Genomic DNA, 10,427 nt, shown 5'->3' on the forward strand with positions numbered 1-10,427 from the left:
TAAGCAATGTGCAGAGTTTCCCAGCGTAATTAACAGCGTGTTGCAGTTCCTATACTAAATGACTGCGCTTAAATCCCTTGTCCTTAAGTAGCGTTGGTGCTAGTTCCCACCAACACTAGTGCGCAACCCAAGATGGCGACTTGGGAGCGTGCAGGAGCCCCTGGTCCCTCACCCAAAATGGCGGCCGGGAGTGAAGAGGGCAGGAAGTCTCACCAAAATGGTGAGATGTGCAAAATAGCAATTTTAAGTGCAAGCAATGCGGACCTGACAGGTAGGACGCTAAGAAAAGACTAGTGGTTTTTAAAAGTAAAGGCAAAATACAGATTAAGATTCCTTGTTAAAAACAATTCAACGCTAAGCAATGTGCAGAGTTTCCCAGCGTAATTACCAGCGTGTTGCAGTTCTTATACTAAAAAGCCTGGTATGGATGTTTTTTGGGGCCTTTCAAGTCTCCGAGTTGCTGAGGACGAAGGCGTTGTTCGGCAGGAGGTATGAGGAGGTCAGATTGGATGCGGGTCACCTGGGGATTTGGTTGGGACAGTCCAAAACGTATCAGTTGGGGAAAGTGGGTTTGGTTGAGTGAGAATGGTTGTGTGGGAGTGTGTCCGGTGGCTGAATGGAAGGACTTTCTGTGGATCACAAGGGCCACGACTGGGGACATTTTTTGTCATGCGTCTGTGGCAAAGGTGACGGCGGCACAGTTGTTGGTGGATTTGCGCATTGCATTGGCCCGACTAGGAGTGAATCCGGCGGGTTTTGGGACGCATTCTTTCCGCATTCGAGCGCCAACGGCGGCAGCATGGCTGGGTTGGTCTTGGGATAGGATTTGGCAGATTGGCAGGTGGAGGTCTAGGAGTTGTGAGCGTTATGTCCGTAAATGAAGCCCCTTTTGACCTGGAGTTTGTCGCTACAGGGTGGGGGGGGGGGCTAGTGGTGATGTGTTTCAGGATGTTTTCTAATTCCTTTTTCTCCTCGTAGATTGCGGGGTGGCCCGGGGGCCAAGATGGTCACATGGACTGTGGGGCATTCGTTCGTGCACTGAGCCTCCAAGTATGCAGAACGACAGGTGTACGGCCGTAACCTGGGACTCAAACGACAACAACATGAGGTGCATTGGTGGGGAAAAGGGGGGATGCGATGGGGGGCACTATTGCCCTGGCTCGCAAAGATGGTCCCTCAGAAAGGATGCCCTGATCTGTTGATAATCCATTTGGGTGAGAATTATTTGATTTGGCTGTTGGGTTTGGCGCGCTTACAGCTGATGCAAAGAGACTTGGAGGAGCTGAAACAAAGACTGGCTGGGACTTGTACTGCATGGACGGAGTTTGTCCCTAGGAGGATTTGGAAGGGGGCAATCAAACATGGGGCCATTGAAAAGGCTCGCCGGAAATTAAACAGAGCTATGAGGGTTATTTGTGCAGAGAAGGACATTAAAGTGATAGCTCATCCTGGACTGTGACTGGAAGAACCTCTACTCTTTAGGGATGACAGTGAGCATCTTTCGACAATGGGGAACGCATATTACATGATGGAGATGAGAGATGTGGTCAGCAAGTTGTGGAACAAGGTGATACGGTGTCACAGTAATGCTTGAGTGGATTGGGGGCGAAAGATGCACAGTGGGACCCCGAGAAGGGGGGGTAGGTAACCGCCCTAAAGGGGGTTCCCTGGTTAGCGGTACTTGGGAGGGGTGAGGGAGTTACTAGCGGGTGCACCCATCCCTCGTGGGGGAAAAGAGTGAATGATGGGGAGGACTGGATGCATGAGTGTAATGCCAGGTGATACCGGGGAGGATGCTAAGAGAGATCTGAAGAAATGGATGAAGAACGGAATGGGTCATGGAGTGGAATGGATGGTGAGTCTGGAGTGTATGGAGGTGGAGTTAATGTTGGGGGTTGTTGTTGGTTAACGTTTATTTGGTTGTTGTCTATGTTGTACAGCCTGGTCCTAATAAATGGCCTTTTACGCTTAAAGACATCAGTGTGGCCTGTTTATTGCACAATGGTGGGCCCTGGGGGAAGTGAAAGTCGCAAACTAGTCTTCCCCCGGGGTCTTTTGCGTTGGGAGTGCCAGGCTGGGGGTCAAGGGGTGTGGTTTGGGGGTGGGTATAAGAATGCAGGGGAGGAAGGCGACTTCCTCTTCCTGCATTCTGGCATCGCCAGGTGGGAGAGTTTAGTAAAGGCCACCCACACACCCTACAGTTATTAGGGTTCAGGGGTAGGGTTGGCAGAGCGTGCCAGTTTCAGATGGGCTGCAGGGTTGGCGGTACTTGGGAGTGGGGGGGAGTTACTAGCAGGCACAACCATCCCTCGTGGGGGGGAGGGGAAGAGTGTATGATGGGGGGGACTGGAGGCATGAGTGTAATGCCAGGTGATACCGGGGAGGATGCTAAGAGAGATCTGAAGAAATGGATGAAGAACGGAATGGGTCATGGAGTGGAATGGATGGTGAGTCTGAAGTGTATGGAGGTGGAGTTGATGGTTGGGGGGTTGTTGTTGGTTAATGCTTATTTGGTTGGTGTCTATGTTGTGCAGCCTGGTCCTAATAAATGGCCTTGTACGCTTAAAGACATCAGTGTGGCCTGTTTATTGCACGATAGTAGTCTTTGTGGGAAATAGAATCTCCGGATTCCTTTTTTTAAATTTTCCCACCTTCCAGTTCTAAAAAGTTGGCACGTATGCTACTCGCTTGTGAGTCAGGATTGGGTTTGCCACCAGCCATTATTTTACTATACTTAGACCTTCTATTTCACACAGCACAACCATATGTCACATGATATACCAACATTCTTCACACAGTGTCCCATTGAAGAACCAATGTCACCCAGTGTCGCCTAGAGTGAGAATGAAACCCTTGGGCGTCGATTCACCAAAATCACCTTTACCCTGATATATTTTGGAAGTCATGTCACATGACCCTTACATCACAATCATGGATAATTGTGGATTTTAAAGAACAATTTTCAAGTAAATTAGTTAAAATGCTATAGGAAATGAAAGGGCAATCATTAAATGTTCACATTCTTTCATGGTGTGCTAAGCCATCAAAAACTGACATTTTTTCAGGCGTTAACCCAATTATTTTCAAAATGTGGTAAGGGTTACATGTCAAAAATTACCCTCCATTGTACCAGGACAAGCATTTTGGCATAGGTGCTTCCATGTTCCATGGGTGCCCTCTTATATAAAAAATGACATAAGGTATGCAGTTGCCAGAATATTTTGAATTTATGCCAACCCTATACCATACATATAGTGTATGGGTTTGGCATAATATCATGACATGATATCCTTGCTTCCAGCAATAACACACACAACATACATTTAAAACCATTTTTACTCATCACAGCTGCAGCAGTCCCGTTCCAGCTATGAGTGCTCCATTTTTTATTATAGTATTGTGACTACAGCTCTTGTAAAGAAGAACCGCGCCGGGGGAACATGGCGGCCGCTAGCTAAACGGTCGCGGCCGCGTCTCACCTCGGGCTCATACCTGGAGAATGATAGAGGGCTGTGTTTCTTTTGCCGATTGACTCCTTTTTGATTTTTTCTTTTCTGTTCTCCTCTCCGGCCCCTCACCCTGCAATGCGGACGGATTCCGATGGATTTTACCTCGAGGCGCTGCAGGCTTGGGAGCTCCGTGGCTGGAGGTGGGAGGAGGCGGCGAGGCATCGGAGACGCCGAGACGCCGCCTGCTTCTGGTTCCGGGTCGCGGGGGTGGAGACAACATCCGCGGCGGCTGGCGAGGTCCGTGAGTTCTCGGAGCCTTTGGGTGACAGCTGCTGGAGACGCGCAGCAGCATTGACAGAAGAGGGGGGTGCACCCCAGACTAACGGCGTAGGTGCTGTTTTGACCCCGGGGGGGGGTTACATGTACCGGTAAGAGTATCTGCTAGTTTGCTGTATGGTGGTTTATTGCCCAGGGAAATCAACACCGGTCGCTTTGGTCACTGCATGGAGGTGAAAGAAGGCGGATTTCTAGAGGTTAAGGAAATATCTTCGCCTCCTAGGCTGGGCCGTTATACTTTGACAACTAGGGCAGCCTACTCATTACAGAAGTCTGAAATCATCCAACCAATTGTGACCCCTAACAATACTTGTGCAGTAAATAAAACTAAGGTGAAAACAAGGAGGCTGGGGGCCAATTTTGGCGAAGAAGAAGAGTTTAAACAAAGAGTGACTCCCAAAATCAAAACTAGAGCAAAAAAGAAACCTGCATATATTACTAAAATAACCCCTTCTCTAAAATCATATTATAGAGTTATGGCTTCTACCGCAGAGCTAAAGGGAACTACAGCGGCAGACTTGGAAGAAACGGAGGGGGTTTTCACCAAAGTAAAGTCTAAATCTAAACATAGAACCACTGTAAGCGACGAGAGTGTTTCCTCTCCTATGACTCCTTTTTTGCAATGCAAACAGAGGGGGCCTAAGCAAACTACTAAGCAAATTACCGATAACCCGGTCCCTTCGGCCCGCATCAAGCCGTGACCCTCTCAAATAGGTTCAATGCCCTAGGCGTCCATGATGCCCAGGAATCGCCTGATTCTGTTCAAGATCTCCCCAAAGGAAAAACAAACGGAAGGGATCATACAGAAAGGTGTATTAACGGGAGGCGCGACCGGGGGCCGTGGTGTTGATGCCGTAGAGGGTTTGGAAGTACGATCTTTGTCTGACATATTGACCACCATGAAAAAGGAGATGCTAAGTGGGTTCAAGGTGTCAGAGCTAAATCAGGCTGAGCTTGCCAGCAGGTTCTCGGTCTCCAAAGCAAATCAGGCGGCAATTAAAGCATCTTGTGAAGCCCTGTCTCAGAGACTTGACGAGGTGGCGGTAAGGACTGATCATTTAGAGGCTGAAATTCCGGGCATTAAAGAAGCTATTAGCGGGGCAGTCAAGGACGTAGTAAAGCTAACTCTACAACAAAAGGCTCTGAAAGATGATATTGAAAGGTTGGAAAATCACTCTAGGAAGAACAATCTAAGACTCCTTAATGTCCCTGAGAATCTAGAAGGATCGGATATAAAGGGGTTTGTTATTTCTATACTACAGGGGTCGGTTTTGAAGAATCTGCCAGAAATTGATCTGTTATCAGAGATTCAAAGAATTCATCGAGATCCCTATAGGAAGAATCCGAGCAAACAGAAACCCTGGAAGATATTGGTGAATTTCCTTTCCTACTCCGTGAAGGAACAAATATTGTCTATTGGTCTTAAGGAGGGGTCTGTGACTTTTTCTCCCGATGGTTTGGATCCAATTACTTTTCAGATCCGGTCAGACATATCCCACATAACGGCTACAAGGCAGTGGGAGATGGGGGGTAGGTTGGAGGAGTTGAGGAGCTTGGGAGTCAAGGCACAATTGAAGTTTCCGGCGCAGTTGCGTGCTATGTATAACAATCAGATGCATCTGTTTCATACAGTTGAAGAGCTGGACTCCTTTTTGACAAGCTTAAGGAAAGCAAATTGAATTACAATCAAGATGTGTCTGTAACAGTGTAAAACACACTTTTCGTAATCTTTTCGGCCCCCCTTTCATTCTCTTCTCTTTTTTTGTTTATTAGTTAAAAGCCCGAGGTGAGGGCGACCAAATGGGTTCGCCTATCCGTAAGGGAGGGTTCCTCAAGGGGTAATGGGGGTGCACACGGGACTGCAGGAGGGAGTCGGGAGATGTGGGGGAGCACTGGGTGGGGGATTAAAGGGGTGGGGAGAAAATAAAAAGAGAAAAAAAAACTCATTTCACTTTAAGTATTTAATAAATGGCTGGATAATCATGGGACAGGGACTTGTGAACGGATGGTAGGTATGGTAACAGCTCAGGCTGGCTTGAGTTTTATCTCCTAGAACGTAAATGGTTTAAGATGCATACGGAGGCAGAGACTAATAATGAAATATTTGGAGCTTGCAGAAGCACGGGTTTGCCTCCTGCAGGAAACTCACTTGACTGCTGGGGAGTCTAATAAACTATTTTCCGGTATACCCTGGATTAATGCTTACTGTGTCTCAGATCAAAATATTAATAGTCGTGGAGTGGCAGTTCTGGTCAAGCGGGGGTTAACTTGTTCGATCAAATCTATCCAGTCCGATCAATCGGGGAGGTGGGTAATTGCGCAGCTGGATTTTGGGGGCACCGTTTTAATGTGTGCTTCATTTTACGGCCCGAATGTCGATGACCCCTCCTATATTGTTAGGCTACAGTCTAGGCTTATGTTGGAAACCCCTCCTATAATCGTAGGAGGAGATTTTAATGTCTTGCTAGACCCCCACAAAGATAGGTCAAATCAGGGGCGTTACACTGGGACACCCTTGATTCGACGTGCAATGAAGAATCTAATCCATGATTTAGGTCTGGCAGATATTTGAAGGTATATGAAGGGGGACAGGGCTGGGTTTACATTTCACAGTAAGAAATACCATCATTCTTCCAGGATTGATTACCTGTTAGCCAGTAAGAGTTTACTCGACAAAAGATCAGATATCTCTATCCTTCCCAGTCATCTATCGGACCATGCTCCGGTTTTGTGTGTGTTTAAAAACCTAACTAAAAAAATTCAACCCAGATGGACACTTAGCAGGGTAAAACTAGATGATCCAGAAATAATTCAGGCTATTAAAATGTCATCTTTGGAGTTTTTTGCCTTCAACATAGGCTCAGTAGCTAAAGAGGTTGTTTGGGATGCCTTTAAGGTCTGAGAGGCCGATTACACAGCCTCATTAGCTCTAAGAATCGTGTTGAAGGTCGGGAATTGAAATTAGGAGAGGAAAAGATTGGCTTATTAGAACTTGAGCTCCCTGAATCATCAAAGTTCCCTGAAAGACAAGATAAGGTGCGGATGGAACTTGAACAGACTAGACAAAATTATAGAGGAATACTAGAAAAGAAGTGTAAGGCCCAATGGGAAAGGAAGAAAATGGAGAACTACGAATATGGGTAGAAGGCTGGTGGTCTCCTGGCATGGAAAGCTAGATCTGATCGCTCGAAAAACGACATCGGCGAGCTGGAGATAAATAGTCAAGGGGACAAATCGACCAATACAGATGACATACAAAATTCCCTGCTCACTTTATTCTCGGATCTCTATAGGGAGAATTTATTCCCCTCCAAACAACAAATTCGTGCTTGGCTGAGCACAAAATCACTCTCCTCATTAACTCAGGCTAGTAGAGATTTCCTCGACTCTCTGATTGCGTTGGAGAAGATGAGAACTCAAATTAAGATCTCTAAAAACAACAAAGCCTCTGGTACAGATGCCCTGCCAAATGAAGTATACAAGTTCCTCTCAGAAGAAGTAACCCCAGTTTTGGGATCCCTGTTGTTGTAAATAAAACAGCGATATGATTAAGCATTCACTGAAGACATGTGCTCTTCATGTCTGAATTAAGTTTTCTGCTTTATATTGACTAATGTTCAGACTCCATTTTGCTTAGCCATCCGCCATTTTCTATGGCCATGAAACCACGTGCTCTGCACGAGAAGAGTCTTACCTCTTCATTAGTCACTCCCGAGATCTGCCTAGCAACAGTCTATGAATAACTCCTTTGTGCGTTTAGTGCATGTTCAGAACTGACCACATCTGTCACTGATTAGGCTTTGCTTGAATGTGTTTTTGCAGGTCTCAAGAACTGTTAACTCCACCCATGTATTGATCATGCACTGAACATGTCCATATAAGGCCATAAATCTTGCTTCATGTTGTATCCGCCTACTTATTAGCCCCCCTATTGTGTATAAAAGGGGACCATGTGCACAAGTTCTTTGTGCTACTCTGTGCAATACTGTAAAGTGTTGTATAGGTTGTAGGACCACCTTTGAAGGTTAATAAACTTTGTCTTTGTATTTGCAGTTTCCGTGCCAACTTCCCTATAGTACTTTGTACACAGAAGGGCGAACCCTTTGTACTTGCGGGCCTAGCTGGGGCCTGTACTCATCAATTGGCGCCCGTCACGTGGGGCTCATCGGCGACTCGGATGCTCGAAGGACTGGTCGTGACGAAGGAGTGGAACCTTGCCGGGGACGTGATCACTGCCAGCGGCGTTTTTAGTCCTGGCATCCCGAGCCTTTCTTCCTTCCCTTCCGAGCTGACCATCTGGGTGGCGCCGGTCCTCGACTGAGACCCCTTCTGTCGGTTTTGCCGTGCAATGGCCGTTTGGGCGAATTTGGAACTTGGCAGTTGGAATCTGGACGCTCTTGATTGGTAAGAACCGCTGTACGGTACTTGCTGCGAGCTTTTGTGAAGCCTGGGTTGGCAAGGATTTGATTTGATTTGTGATGACCGGTCATATTTTGAAATAAGTAATGTGAATATATATGCGTTGCAACACATATAGGCAGGTAATGTGGAGATATTTCTCCAGGGCTGTTTGAATTTGAACGGCGCAACGTTTAAGTGCCATTTTCGGATAATATTGCATATTTTGCACTATTCTTGAACATGCCTGCTTTGAGCGCACTCCGTAAGTGGTGCTGCTGTTTTGGAAACCGGTTAAGTCTTGAGGAACCTGAACCAGCCCCCCCAGAGGGGACTCCTAATAGGGACATGTACGTGAAGCACGGTCTTTCCCCTATAATGTACAGCACATTGTGGAGGAAATATACCAAGAAGGATCCTGAGTTGCGATGGCCTTTGTATGGATCGTTTGATATGCGTAAGATTGAGTATGTGGAACAGTGTATATGTAAGCGGCGTGCAAGACAAGACATGTTTGAATGTATACGATTGTGGGTGAAAGACGTGCGTGAGCGCGAGAAACGTGAAAAAGCGCTGAGTGACAAAGAACAACAGAAAAAGGACCATGTGAAAGCACAGGAAGCGAAAAAGCGTGAGGAAAAAGAACGGGCGGAAAAACAGGAGATAGAGCACAGGTTGCAAATATCGGGTCAATATGCTGTTCGGCAGCCTCTTTATCCTGTCCTTACTAATCTTGAAGATGATTTTTCTCTATTAGATCGTTCTCCGCCACCTTATGTAGGCCCGTCCGCTCCGGGAGTCAAGGATTCTGGATTGCTCAAGGAGAAGGTAGACACGCGGTCCATGTTATCAACTGATCGCATGGGTGAGCTTCGGAAAGTTTCTTTTCGTGCGCTTAAAAATAAACTATCTCTCGCTGAATTATTGTCGTCTTTGGAAGGATGGCAGGATAGGGAAAAGTTATACTTTGCTGAAACCTTTTCTTATGAAGTGGTTACTGCTTTTCGGAAATACTCTGATGTCTTTGAGCCTGATGATATAGTATTAGATTCTAAAGCATTACGTAAGGGTGTCCTTTCTCCCTCTAAGGTACCCGATGCGGTTCGACAGCTGTTTGCGTTACGGGACGCGATGTTTCAACTCAAAGAAAAAGCGCGCCAAAAGAAAGAGGAGGAGGAGCAATCGAATCCAAATGCAGGCGGAAAGCAGTCGTCTATCATTCATTCAGATAAGATTGAACTAGTGCATGCTAAGCCGATGCGAGAGGCAGCGCCTCTGTACGTTCCTCCTAAGGGAGCGGGAACTAGTTCGGATATGTCTTCCCCGATGCTAGAGGATATTTTGTGTACAATTGGGTTTATACTCCTTGGCATAGGGCTGATGTTATGGCGTTGAAGAATGCACTACCTGATCCCCGAAAGAATCCTGCCACCTTTTATGAGGAAGTTGAGGGGGCTTTAAATTCTTGTACTATGACCTTAGCAGATATAGATTTGTTCTTTGGGCTTATTTTACCACCGGATATGTGGAGATCCGTACGAAAAGTAGATGATCTAGCTGTTTTTAAAGTGAAATGGTCTGACATTGAAGATGAGGATAGAGAGAGAAAACCCGCGCAAAAGCCACCCCAGGTTATTTTAGATCTCCCAGCTGCTATTTTGACTAAGTTAAAAACGATTATCCCCCCTAAAAAGATCGATTGGAATATACTAGCCTCATGCAAACAGAAGGTTGATGAATCAGTTTCTGATTTCTTTACGCGGTTTGAGGAAACATTTCATGATTTTAGCGGTCAGTCACTTACGGATGATACGGGTCGACACCTTTTTGTTGATAAATATGTGTCGAATTTATTGCCAGGAGTAGCAGCTCGATTAAAAGCGAGTGAAAGCTCTTGGACAACATCGTCTCCGGCATCCCTCCTGACGATGGCTTAGTATTACGAGCATCAGGAACAAAAAGCGAAGGGTAACGAAGAGAAGAAGTCGAAAGATTTAAAAACAAAGGTGATGTTGGCGCAAGTGTATGGTCCGCCTCGCCGGGGTTCTGAGAGAGGTGGAAGAGGATTTTTGGGTCCCCCTTTTGGTCGCCCAGATGTAACTAAGGATCAATGTGCGTATTTCAAACAGTTGGGTCATTGGGCCAGGGATTGTCCGGTATTACACGCACAGCGCCAGGGGCGTGGTCAGGGGCCGGTGAGAGATAGAGGGGTTTTTTCGGGCCCTAGAGGACATTCAAATGATC

This window comes from Triturus cristatus, chromosome 4_1, assembly GCF_964204655.1.
Source record: "Triturus cristatus chromosome 4_1, aTriCri1.1, whole genome shotgun sequence".
NCBI classification, from domain to species: Eukaryota; Metazoa; Chordata; class Amphibia; order Caudata; family Salamandridae; genus Triturus; species Triturus cristatus.